General features: G+C 45.4%; 1 protein-coding gene across 8 annotated transcripts in view; it reads left to right on the forward strand.

The window, feature by feature from the left end:
* pacs2 (phosphofurin acidic cluster sorting protein 2) overlaps window positions 1–13,751 on the forward strand; it is a 353,460-nt gene that overhangs the window by 275,330 nt on the left and 64,379 nt on the right. The gene's annotated exons all lie outside the window — the stretch shown is intronic.

Here is a 13,751-nt window from a genome sequence, read left to right on the forward strand (position 1 = left end):
CCAAATAGCTGCCTTCTGTGCTGTATGATTCTATAATTTTAGTTATGAGAGCACTGTAATGCTATCACTACAAAAGAAGGAAAAGTGGTCGCAACCAGTGGCAAGTTGCTGAATGACATTTGCAAAAATCGAAAAGCATGTCCATTTTCCCTCGTGTGTGGCAGTGGAAGAGAATGAACATTGAACTGACCCTCACCTCTCTCTCTCCTCACTACCCAAAAAAAAAAGTTTTCTGTCTACAAAGATTTCATCTCACTTATGCAGAACTTCCTTGTCTGCTTCAGTCAGACAATTTTAGATTGAGCAATTTAAGTTAAATCTAACAGGGATGATAAACTAGTCATAAGGAGAGACTCAAGTTACTGAGTCTATTCCAGTGGGGCAGAGAAGGCTAAGAGGAGATTTACTAAAAGGATTTACTATGTAAGGTTTTAATAAAGTGAATAGGGAAAGACTGTTTCTGCTGGTGAGGAATTAATGAGAAGAAGGGTGGGAACATCAATTTAAAATAGACACTAATGATAACCACCTGCTTACGTGAATTGGTTGATTGAAGAAATATAATGAGGTCTAGTTACTGGTGTTTTATTTAGCATTTCCTGTCCAGAGTGTTTGCTAATTTTATAAGATGCAATGAAATCTCAAACCTGAAGGTTTCTCCTCATCGTTTAACATTTATCTGTGTGCTCCTGGAAGGCCTTAATTTGAGGTATAACTCCGATTGGGTCTTGGAGTTCTTCAGCTGTCAGTTGGTCGGCTGGAACCTGGAGCAGAGATGTACGGTGAGAATCCCTGCACGAAATAAGTATATATTACAGCGAGTCTAACCATCTGAATTCCTTTGAAAAATTTTTAATGGCTTATTGATGTTACTCAACCTGTAGGCATGAGGAAATCTGTAACATCAATCAACAGGAAGGCAAATGGAATGTTGGCCTTTATTGCAAGGGCGATGGAGTATAAAAGTAAGGAAGTTCTGCTACAACTGTTCAGGGCATCGGTGACACCACACCTGGAGTATTGCAGACAGTTTTGGTCTCCTTATTTAAGGAGGTAGTTCAGAGAAGGTTCACATGGTTGACTCCTGAGATGAAGGGGTTGGCTTGTGAAAAAAGGTTGAGCAGGTTAGGCCTATACTCATTTGCGTTTAGAAGAATGAGAGGTGATTCTGAGGGGGCATGACAGGAGATGCAGAAAGGATGTTTCTCCTCGTGGGGGAATCTAGAACTAGTGGACATAGTTTCAGAATAAGGGGTCGCCCATTTAAAATGGAGGCGAGGAGAAATTTCTTCTCTCTGAGGGTCGTGAATCTTTGGAATTCTCTACCCCTGAGATCTGTGGAGGCTGGGTCATTGAATATATTTAAGGTGGAGATAGACAGATTTTTGAATGATAAGGGAGTCAAGGGTTATGGGGAGCGGGCAGGGAAGTGGAGTTGAAAATCAGATCAACCATGATCTTATTGAATGGCGGAGCAGGCTCGAGGGGATGTATGGCCTACTTCTCCTATTTCTTATGTTCTTTAATGTAGTCACAAACTTCTACTGTGCTTCAGGGATCATGCATCATAACTGTTAATATCAACTCCCCTTGTACTGATTCTATGAGCACTCACTGACCAACATTCTTTTTTCTAAGAGACCTTATCAAACGCCTTCTGAAAATCCATATATACTCCATCTACTGCATTCATGTTATCTCCTATAATCAGTCACTTCTTCACTTTAAATTTGCCACACACAACTTGGCTTTTAACAAATCACTCCTCAATTTCCCTGTGCATCTCTAAATGCTCAATAATTTGACATGGAGTTATGGATGCTGCCTAAACTCGTTGGGTGCCAAATTGGGATTGGAAGCACCTTGGAGCTATGGGTGCCGTTTTGGGGACCAAAATGACATCCGATATGCGCATGCACACTTCTGCCGTGAATCATGCCGAACGTCATCTTAGTAAAGGACAAACAAGAGGCATCCTTTACCCATGTCTGAATGGTTAGTCCATTTGTATACGCAAATAAGGGACCTTTCAACTGCATCTGGTCCACGCTGCAACTTTGGTTTGCCCTGAGGAGTCAGTGCTGATTGCCTAGTATGTTTAAAAAAAAAAGACAAGTACTTGCCATAATTACAGCCACTCCCAATCCCGAGATCTCTGACCTCACTCCCGACTCCAACATCCAGGCCTGCCAATATCCCCCCCCCCCCCCCCCCCACCCCCCGGCCCTGATCTCCTTGTCCCCTTCCCGAAGCACTACTGACTCTCCAACCAGTACTCCCGAGATCTGCGATCTTCCTACCCATCCTGACTGCATTCCCGACATCCCACAGTACTCCCAAGACCTGCGATCTTCCTAGATAATCTCCCACCGAACCCGAATCATGGACTCCAAGACACACCCGTTCTCCTCCGGACCTCCACGATCCAATCCATTCACTTATCTGGAAATTGGAGCGTTATGCTGAGGTCCGAGGCCCAAAGTCAGGACTCCTTGTGCCTCCCCATTGTTAACACCGTGCGGTAAGATGCCCAAAAATATGCACGCCTGAATTTCTAGGCCATTATGTGTAGGACTGTGATGGGCAACATCTTGGCATTCATCTTGTCAGTCTGTTAAACCCACCGCCACACCCAGTTAACCCACTGTCCAGGCTCTCACGTGACATAATGGCCACTTGAGCAAGCAGGGCCACAGGCACTAGTGGAACCATACTCCAGCATAGGCCAGTATCTTTAGTAGGGGAGAAAACAAAGGGAAAAAAGTTAACCAAAAGAAAAATGCCATGTTCATACAGAGTCTTATGATAAATGTATTAATAAAAAGGTTTTTTTCATATTTTGACAGTAAAATGCTTGAGACTGAGTTTCAGTGAGATCAAAATGTAAAGTGCATTTAAGATTCTAGGAGAAAAGCAATCGGATGATGACAAGTGACCTTGAGTGCTGTTCTCCCAGATTTGATTTCACCAGCCAGCCAGCCTGTGGTCCCTTTTGTCCCTGTCAGTTGGGCATCGGAAGAAAGCTGCAGAACACCAAAGGACAAAAAACGTTAGTGGGAGTTGTGTACAGACCTCCAAACAGTAGTAGTGATGTTGGGGAGGGCATCAAACAGGAAATTAGGGGTGCATGCAATAAAGGTGCAGCAGTTATAATGGGTGACTTTAATATGCACATAGATTGGGCTCGCCAAACTGGAAGCAATACGGTGGAGGAGGATTTCCTGGAGTGCATAAGGGATGGTTTTCTAGACCAATATGTCGAGGAACCAACTAGGGGGGAGGCCATCCTAGAGTGGGTGTTGTGTAATGAGAGAGGATTAATTAGCAATCTCATTGTGCGAGGCCCCTTGGGAAGAGTGACCATAATATGGTGGAATTCTGCATTAGGATGGAGAATGAAACAGTTAATTCAGAGACCATGGTCCAGAACTTAAAGAAGGGTAACTTTGAAGGTATGAGGCGTGAATTGGCTAGGATAGATTGGCGAATGATACTGAAGGGGTTGACTGTGGATGGGCAATGGCAGACATTTAGAGACCGTATGGATGAACTACAACAATTGTACATTCCTGTCTGGCGTAAAAATAAAAAAGGGAAGGTGGCTCAACCGTGGCTATCAAGCGAAATCAGGGATAGTATTAAAGCCAAGGAAGTGGCATACAAATTGGCCAGAAATAGCAGCGAACCCGGGGACTGGGAGAAATTTAGAACTCAGCAGAGGAGGACAAAGGGTTTGATTAGGGCAGGGAAAATGGAGTACGAGAAGAAGCTTGCAGGGAACATTCAGACGGATTGCAAACGTTTCTATAGATATGTAAAGAGAAAAAGGTTAGTAAAGACAAACGTAGGTCCCCTGCAGTCAGAATCAGGGGAAGTCATAACGGGGAACAAAGAAATGGCAGACCAATTGAACAAGTACTTTGGTTCGGTATTCACGAAGGAGGACACAAACAACCTTCCGGATATAAAAGGGGTCAGAAGGTCTAGTAAGGAGGAGGAACTGAGGGAAATCTTTATTAGTCGGGAAATTGTGTTGGGGAAATTGATGGGATTGAAGGCCGATAAATCCCCAGGGCCTGATGGACTGCATCCCAGAGTACTTAAGGAGGTGGCCTTGGAAATAGCTGATGCATTGACAGAGCCATTGACTCTGGATCAGTTCCTATCGAGTGGAGGGTAGCCAATGTAACCCCACTTTTTAAAAAAGGAGGGAGAGAGAAAACAGGGAATTATAGACCGGTCAGCCTGACCTCAGTAGTGGGTAAAATGATGGAATCAATTATTAAGGATGTCATAGCAGCGCATTTGGAAAAAGGTGTCCAAGTCAGCATGGATTTGTGAAAGGGAAATCGTGCTTGACAAATCTTCTGGAATTTTTTGAGGATGTTTCCAGTCGAGTGGACAAGGGAGAATCAGTTGATGTGGTATATTTGGACTTTCAGAAGGCTTTCGACAAGGTCCCACACAAGAGATTAATGTGCAAAGTTAAAGCACATGGGATTGGGGTAGTGTGCTGACGTGGATTGAGAACTGGTTGTCAGACAGGAAGTAAATGGGTACTTTTCAGAATGGCAGGCAGTGACTAGTGGGGTACTGCAAGGTTCTGTGCTGGGGCCCCAGCTGTTTACATTGTAGATTAATGATTTAGATGAGGGGATTAAATGTAGTATCTCCAAATTTGCGGATGACACTAAGTTGGGTGGCAGTGTGAGCTGCGAGGAGGATGCTATTAGGCTGCAGAGTGACTTGGATAGGTTAGGTGAGTGGGCAAATGAATGGCAGATGAAATATAATGTGGATAAATGTGAGGTTATCCACTTTGGTAGTAAAAACAGAGAGACAGACTATTATCTGAATGGTGATTAGGAAAAGGGAAGGTGCAACGAGACCTGGGTGTCATGGTACATCAGTCATTGAAGGTTAGCATGCAGGTACAGCAGGCGGTTAAGAAAGAAAATGGCATGTTGGCCTTCATAACGAGGGGATTTGAATACAGGGGCAGGGAGGTGTTGCTACAGTTGTACAGGGCCTTGGTGAGGCCACACCTGGAGTATTGTGTACAGTTTTGGTCTCCTAACTTGAGGAAGGACATTCTTGCTATTGAGGGAGTGCAGCGAAGATTCACCAGACTGATTCCCGGGATGGCGGGACTGACCTATCAAGAAAGACTGGATCAACTGGGCTTGTATTCACTGGAGTTCAGAAGAATGAGAGGGGACCTCATAGAAACGTTTAAAATTCTGACGGGTTTAGACAGGTTAGATGCAGGAAGAATGTTCCCAATGTTGGGGAAGTCCAGAACCAGGAGTCACAGTCTGAGGATAAGGGGTAAGCCATTTAGGACCGAGATGAGGAGAAACTTCTTCACCCAGAGAGTGGTGAACCTGTGGAATTCTCTACCACAGAAAGTAGTTGAGGCCAATTCACTAAATATATTCAAAAGGGAGTTAGATGAAGTCCTTACTACTCGGGGGATCAAGGGTTATGGCGAGAAAGCAGGGAAGGGGGTACTGAAGTTTCATGTTCAGCCATGAACTCATTGAATGGCGGTGCAGGCTAGAAGGGCTGAATGGCCTGCTCCTGCACCTATTTTCTATGTTTCTATGTTTCTATATTCAAAAGGGAGTTAGATGAAGTCCTTACTACTAGGGGGATTAAGGGGTATGGCGAGAAGGCAGGAAGGGGGTACTGAAGTTGCATGTTCAGCCATGAACTCATTGAATGGCGGTGCAAGCTAGAAGGGCTGAATGGCCTACTCCTGCACCTATTTTCTATGTTTCTATGTTTCCTCCGTCAAATCCTCTTGGGACTTTGAGTTGGGTCCTAACGCTGTCGAAGGGGTGTAGTTTGCCTCTTTTATATTGATAGCTTGTAGTCCCGTGCGCCTGCCAGCGACAGTACACTAAAAATGTCTCTGGTGTCTAGTTTTCGAGAGAAGAACAACTCCTGTGACTCTCAGGATTACCTTTTAAGCCATACATGATGAAATGTTCCATAAGAATATTAACGGTGTACGAGGTCCACAAATAGATGGAGAATAATGAGATCTTGAGAACATTGCTGAATATTTCAAAGTGTACTTTATGTGGATATACATCTCTCCGCTTTGATGCATTTTGTCCAAAAGTTTCACTCTGTGGTGGCACTTCCTCATTCTGACATGTCTACAAACCACAGCAGCAGCTCAGAATGGTAATTATGGCAGCTGTAGACCCTGTAAAAGGTTATGGTACTTAATAGATATAGGACCAGGATATGTCATCACCTCAGATGGTCTTTTTAAGCTTCCAAGGAAGGATATATTGGCCTTGGGCGAGGAGTAGCGCAGATTCATCAGAATGGTACCGGGGCTAAAATGATTAAATTGTGAAGACAGGTTGCATAGACTAGGCTTATATTCCCTTGAGTAGAGAAGATTAAAGGGTGATCTCATTGAGGTGTTTAAGATAATTAAAGGAGTTGATAGGATAGATAGAGAGAAATGATTTCCTCTGGTAGGGGAGTCCAGAACAAGGGATCATAATAAAATTAGTGCTAGGCCGTTCAGGGGTGATGGCAGGACACACTTATTCACATAAAGGGTAGTGGAAAACTGGAGCTCCCTTTCCCCAAAAAGCTGTTGAGACTGGGGACCTATTGAAAATTGGGATTAATAGATTTTTGTTCGGTAAGGATATTAAGGGATAAATTAAGTTGACCATGATCTAATTAAATACCAGAACAGGCTCCAGGAGCTGAACTGATTGTCCAACTTTCAAACTCTCTTACATGATCAAGTGGTCACACAGTGTCAACATGTAGAATCATAGAATTATAGAATAGTTACAGCATGGAAGATGGCGATTTGGCCCGTCGATCCTGTGCCGACTCTCAGCGAGTCCCACTCCCCTGCCCTTTCCCTGTCGCCCAGCATATGCTTTTCCTTTAGACACTTATCCAACTCCCTTTTAAAAGATAAGATTAAGTCTGCCTCCTCCACCCTTTCAGGCAGTACATTCCATAACCCAACCACTCGTTGCGTAAAAAAAGTTTTTTGTTGCATCGCCTCTGGTTCTTTTGCCAATCACCTTAAATCTGTGTCCTCTGGTTCTCGACCCTTCCACCAATGGGAACAGTTTGTCTCTATCTACTCTGTCCAGACCCCTCATGAACTTGAGCACCTCTATCAAATCTCCTCTCAATCTTCTCTGCTCCAAAGAGAACAACCCCAGCTTCTCCAGTTTATCAACGCAACTGAAGCCCCTCATTCCTGGAATCATTCTTGTAAATCTTTTCTGCACCTTCTCTAAGGCCTTCACATCCCTCCTAAAGTGTGGTGCCCAGAATTGGACACAATACTCCAGTTGGGGCCGAACCAGTGTTTTATACAGGTTCTTCATAATTTCCACACTCTTGTACTCTGTACCTCTATTTATGAAGCCAAGGATCCTGTAAGTCTTTTTAACCGCTTTCTTAACATGCCCTGCCACCTTCAACCCCTTTTAAGATTGTATCATTTCATTTATATGTCCCCTCCTCATTCTTTCTACCAAAATGTATCACTCCACACTTTTCAGTGTTAACTTTAATCTGCCACATGTCCACCCATTTCACTAGCCTAATTAAAACCCTTATTTCCACCTCCGTAATATTGTCCGTCTCTGCCCTGCCTTAACTCATCTGCTGAAACCCTCATCCATGCCTTTGTTACCTTTAGATTTGATGACTCCAACGCATTCCTGGCTAGCTTCCCACATTCTACCCTACCTAAACTTGAGATCATCCAAAACTCGGCAGCCCGTGTCCTAACTCGCACCATGTTCTGCTCATCCATCTTCTTAGGCAGTCCCCCGGAGTCGATTTGCTTCCACATTAAAATGAGTTCTAAGGTGACTGATGAGACCAATGCGGGATGTACAGTCTCTGTCACAAGTGGGGCAGATGGTGGTTGGAGGGACGGGTGGATGGGGTGTTTGATTTGTTGAACCCTCCTTCCGCTTTTTGTGCTCGGCTATCGCATGCTCCCGGCGCAGAGACTCGAAGTGTTCGGTGCCTTGTCGGATGCTCCTCCTCCACTTTGAGCTGTTGGGCTAGGGATTCCCAAGAGTCGGTGGGGATGTTACAATTTTTCAAGGAGGTTTTGAGGGTGTCCTTGAAGCGTTTTCTCTGCCCTTCTGGGGCTCGCTTGCCGTGACGTAGCTCAGAGTAGAGTGCTCGTTTCGGGAGTCTAGCATCGGGCATGCAGACAATGTGGCCCGCCCACCAGAGCTGGTCGAGCCTGGTGCCTCGATGCTGGGGATGTTGGCCTGAGAGGCTGCTGACATTGGTGCACCTATCCTGCCAATGAATTTGCAGGATTTTGCGGAGGCAGCGTTGATGGTACTTATCCAGTGCTCTGTGGTGCCTATTATACACAGTCCATATCTCTGAAGCATATAGGAGGGCTGGTATCACTACTGTTCTGTAGACCATGAGCTTGGTGCCGGGTTTGAGATCTTGGTCTTTGAACACTTCCTCAGGTGGCCGAAGGCTGCACTGGCACACTGAAGGCGATGCTGGACTTCATCATTGATGTCTGCCCTTGCGGAGAGTAGGCTCCCAAGTTATGGGAAGTAGGCCACAGTGTCCAAGGTCTCATCGTGGATCTTGATAACCGAGGAGCAGTACTGTGTGGCAGGGGCAGTTTGGTAGAGGACCTTTGTCTTACTGATATTTAATGAGAGCCCCAGACTCTCGTACACTTCAGTGCAGGTGTCAACGATGGTTTGGAGTTCGGACTCTGAGTGTGCACAAACGCAATCATATGCATACTGTAATTCAATGACAGAAGTTACAGCAACCTTGGATCTGGACTGGAGGCTATAGATTAGCTCCACTCCAGCGGGGAGCTTGTTAAGGATGAGATGAAGCATTGCAGTGAGAAAGATTGAGAAGAGCGTTGGTGCAATGACACAGCCTTGCTTGACCCCGGTCTGCACTTGTATTGGGTCTGTGGTGGATCTGTTGGTAAGAATCACGGCTTGCATGTCATCGTGAAGCAGGCGGAGGATGGTGCTGAATTTTTGAGGACAGCCGAATTTGAGAAGGACACTCCATAATCCCTCGTGCTTGACAGTGTCGACGGTCTTTGTGAGGTCAAAGAAAGCCATGTACAGAGGTTGATGCTGCTCCCTACATTTTTCTTGGATTTGTCGTTGTGCCCCTTAGTGGGCGGAATCTGCATTGCGACTCTGGGAGGAGCTCTTCAGCCTCTGAGAAGAAATGATTGAGGAGGATTCTTGCGATGATTTTCCCTGCGGCAGAAAGCAGGAAAACTCCTTTGTAATTACCGCTGTCGGACTTGTCCCCTTTCTTGAAGATGTTCACGATTACGGCATCTCTGAGATCCCCTGGCATGCTCTTCTCCTTCCAGTTCAAAGAGATGAGGCCATGGATTCACGCCAAAAGTACTTCTCCGCCACCCTGAGCGAGACATGGCGGGCAGGAGAAGATCAGCTCAAAGAATAAGATGGTGGATACACCACCTTCTGGAAAGGCAAACCAGAAGAAGAACGGCGTCTCCATGGGGTTAGCTTCGCCATCAAAAATGTGCTAGTTCGGCACCTTAGAGATTCCCCCTATGGGATAAACAAATGTCTTATGACCCTTTGGCTCACCCTAATCCAGAACCAGTATGCTACAGTCATCAGCGTGTACGTCCCAACCCTGGGAGCTGCGGACGAGGCCAAAGAGGAATTCTATTCCAGCCTTGAACAATCCCTGTCCTGAGTCCCAACGGGCAGCAAGCTGATTCTCCTTGGCGACTTTAATGCCAGAGTTGGAAAGGACACAGACCTATGGAGAGGGTGATTGGCAGGAAAGGGGTAAGGAAAACCAACTCCAATGGTATTCTCTTCCTGACTAAATGCTCAGAATATGCTCTTGTCATAACCAACACCTTGTTTCTTCAAAAAGACAAGTACAAGGCCTCCTGGCAACACCCTTGCTCATTCATCATCCCTGTGCTCGCTGACCTACATTGGCTCCTGGTTAAGCAACGCCTCAATTTTAATATTCTCATCCTTGTTTACAAATCCCTCCATGGCCTCGCCCCTTCCTATCTCTGTAATCTCCTTCAGCCTTATAACCCCTCGAGATGTCTGCGCTCCTCAAATTCTGCCCTCTTAAGCATCCCTGATTATAACTGCTCAACCATTGGTGGTCGTGCCTTCAACTGCCTACACCCCAAGCTCTGGAACTTCCTCCCTAAACCTCTCCACCTTTCTACCTCTCTTTCCTCCTTTAAGACGCTCCTTACAACCTACCTCTTTGACCAAGCTCTCTGCTGTAATTTCTTCTTATGTGGCTCGGTGTCAAGTTTATTTGTTTTGTGTTATAACCCTCCTTTGAACATCACCTTGAGATGTTGTACTGCATTAAAGGTGCTATATAAATACTAATTGTTGCTGTTGAAGTCTACCACTCCTCCTCACTGTTCACTATACCTCTGAGTTTTTGTCATCTGCAAATTTTGAAATTGTGCCCTGTACACCCAAGTTCTAGTCATTAATATATATCAAGAAAAGCAGTGGTCTTGGAACCGACCCCCAGGGACCACCACTGTATACATTCCTCCAGTATGAAAATCAACCGTTCACCATTACTCTCTAATTTCCTATTCTTAGCCAATTTCGTATCCATGCTGCCTTTGTCCCTTTTATTCCATGGACTTCAACTTTTCTGGCAAGCCTATTATGTGGCACTTTGTCAAACGCCTTTTGGAAATCCATGTACACTACGTCAACCACATTACCCTCATCAACCCTCTCTGTTACCTCATTAACCAACTTGATTGAGTGAGTTTTTTTGAACACAATTTGCTGGCTTTCCTTAATTAATCCACACATAGCCAAGTGACTGTTAATTGTGTTCCTGATCACTGTTTCTAAAAGTTTTCCCACTACCAAGGTTAAACTGACTGGCTTGTAGTTGCTGGGTTTATTTTTACTCCTTTTTTTGAACAATGGCGTAACATTTGCAATTCTCCAGTCCTCTGGCACTACTCCCGTATCTATGGAGGATTAGAATATTAAAGCCAGTACCTCTGTGATTTCCGGTGGGTGTGGTGTTCACAGGGTGGTTTGAAGCGTTTTGCAACCAGCGAGCACCAAAAGAAATCGACTGCTTAATTGATCCAATTTTACAAGTTACAATCTAAAGTTATTTGCATCCATTTTTAGTTTGCATGGTCTGTGCTTTTATTGTTACTGGTGGCCCCCTCTGTTCCTTGATGTCCAGTACCACCTCTTGGGTCTGAATAAAAGCAACAACCAGGACAAGACCATTATGGATCCATTCTAATTTTTGTCATTGACCACTTAGGATTGCTACCGTACTTTGTAGAGAGTCACTAAGCCATAGCTGATATTGTGCATTAAGCTGAATCTGAGAAATCCCCACTTTCCATTTACCAGTGTGACATTTCCATGATTAACACAGCAATATTTTGCAATTTTTAAAATTCTTTCTAATTACTTCAATGTTTGACCTTTGAAAACTCATTGTGAAAAACATTTTTTTCAAAAGTGTGTACGTTCTATACTTTACCACACAGTAGCAACCTGATTGACACTTTCACTGCCCCCAGCTGCACTGAAACCACTATGAAAAATACAGCACATCGTAAAACCCTACTTTTCACCTACACCAGTTTAAGACTCATGGGCCTTTATTTAGAATTTACTCATAGGCTAATGTCGTAACTCGCTCAACAGTTTTTTCCCTGGAGTTATTGTTCCAGGCTGCTTGCGATCCATAATAAATCATATCCCACAGGTCTTAGTAATTTAACATCTCTTTCCCAAACCAGCTAACATTGCAAAAATGTGAATTAGCGCCGAATTATGTGCAGCTTTGTGCTGTGGGCCTCCATCTAATTAGATCTGGATTGGCACTGCCACAGGATGATTGACACTGGATAACTGCAGTCAGCAGAAGAGACATTCATCGAGTCAGTCAGGATCATATCCAGACCTGGATGCTGGAGGTATAGAGAAGGTTTCTCTAACCCACTGTACCACCCAGAATATTACCTCAAACGAAGAAATGAAGCCAAGAAAGTCGAACCAGAGACCATAATACCATGAATTCAGATTTGTAAGAAATAGTTTATAACCAAATCAGATTAACTAGTCATTTATCTCATTACTGTTTGTGGGACCATGCTGCTGCATTTCCTGCAATACAACAGTGACTACACTTTATAAGTATTTCATTGGCTGTAAAGTGCTTTGCGACGTCCTGAGGTCTTGAAAAGCGCTTTATAAATAAGAGTTCTTTTTTTCCTCCTTTAGGAAAAGTTAGGAAGAATTTCTTCACTTAACAACTGGTGAATGTTTGAAACAATCTACCAGATATATCAGTAGAGAGAAAAACATTAAGGGCCCGAAATTGGTGGACATACGGCTGCATACTGCCTGTGGACCACCGACATACCGCCCAAAATCGTGGAATTGATCGAAAAATACCAACAAACCGGCCACATACTGCCCGGTGGGAAATTCATCAGCGACATACCGCTGGGCGGTATGCATACCGTTCATCCACACGGAGCACCCTATAGACCGCCCAAAAGTCCAACATTGGTAGCATACCGCCGATATACCACCGGAGCTGCACACCATCTGAAAAAAGATGGTTTTATGCCGATGGTATGTCGCCGGTATGTAAACTGCAATGTTCCTCCCCCCCGCCCTTCCCCCAGCAATCTAGTCCTAGCCCCTGCAGAGATCTAATCCCCGCCCAGTCCCCCCCCCCCCCCCCACCCCACGAGAGACATAGTCCTCCACCCCCCGGGAGACGTAGACCCGTGTGTCTCCCCCCGCCCCCCCCCCCCCCCCCCCGCTGAGAGACGTAATCTTCCCCCCCCCCACCCCCCCAGAGAGACGTAGACCCCTCTCGACCCCCTTCCCCTCCCATAGACCCCCTCCCCCAGAGAGACATAGACCCCCCCCAGTGATTTAGTGTCCCCCCCCTCCAGAGAGACGTAGTCTTTTCCCCCCCCCCCGAAGTGAAGTCGCCCCCCCACTCCCCAGAGAGACGTAGTTCCCCCCCCCCCCCCCTGCCAGTGATCTAGTGTCGTCCCCCCCCCCCCTCCGAAAAACATTAAAAATAAATAAATAACAATATAATATTATAAATAAATCAAAACCGCTGCACCAAACAATTAAAAATCTAAATGTACCTCAAGACACTTGCCTGTGACCCGGCGTCGGCAGTCTTTGACCGGGTGGGGGGAACGGGCGAAGGTCGATGGAAGAGCGCGTGTGCGCAGAACTCGGGACCCGAAGAGTCCCGAGTCCCAGATAATTTACACTGCTCCACCGGAGCAGACTGTCTGTCACACGCTGTTGACGCACTGCTCAGGACCGCCCGGACGAATTTTGCCAGCACTCCACCCCAGCGGTACCCGGCGGTATGAAACGACTTACTACGGGCATACCGCCGAGACATTGCCGGACGCCCAATTTCAGTTCCTAAGAATGTTCAAAATGGGGGAGACTTCTGGAAAGAAACAGATTTGCATTGAATTGCATAGAATTTACAGCACGTCAGTCCATTCTTCTGACTGGTCTATGCTGATGTTTATGCTCCAAAGGAGCCTCCTCCCACCCTACTTCATTTAACCCGATTAGCATATTCTTCTATTCCTTTCTTCCTCATATGTTTATCTAGCTTCTCTTTAAATGCACCAATGCTATTTGTCTTAACTACATGTGGTAGTGAATTCCACA

This window comes from Pristiophorus japonicus, chromosome 4 (assembly GCF_044704955.1).
Source record: "Pristiophorus japonicus isolate sPriJap1 chromosome 4, sPriJap1.hap1, whole genome shotgun sequence".
NCBI lineage: Eukaryota > Metazoa > Chordata > Chondrichthyes > Pristiophoridae > Pristiophorus > Pristiophorus japonicus.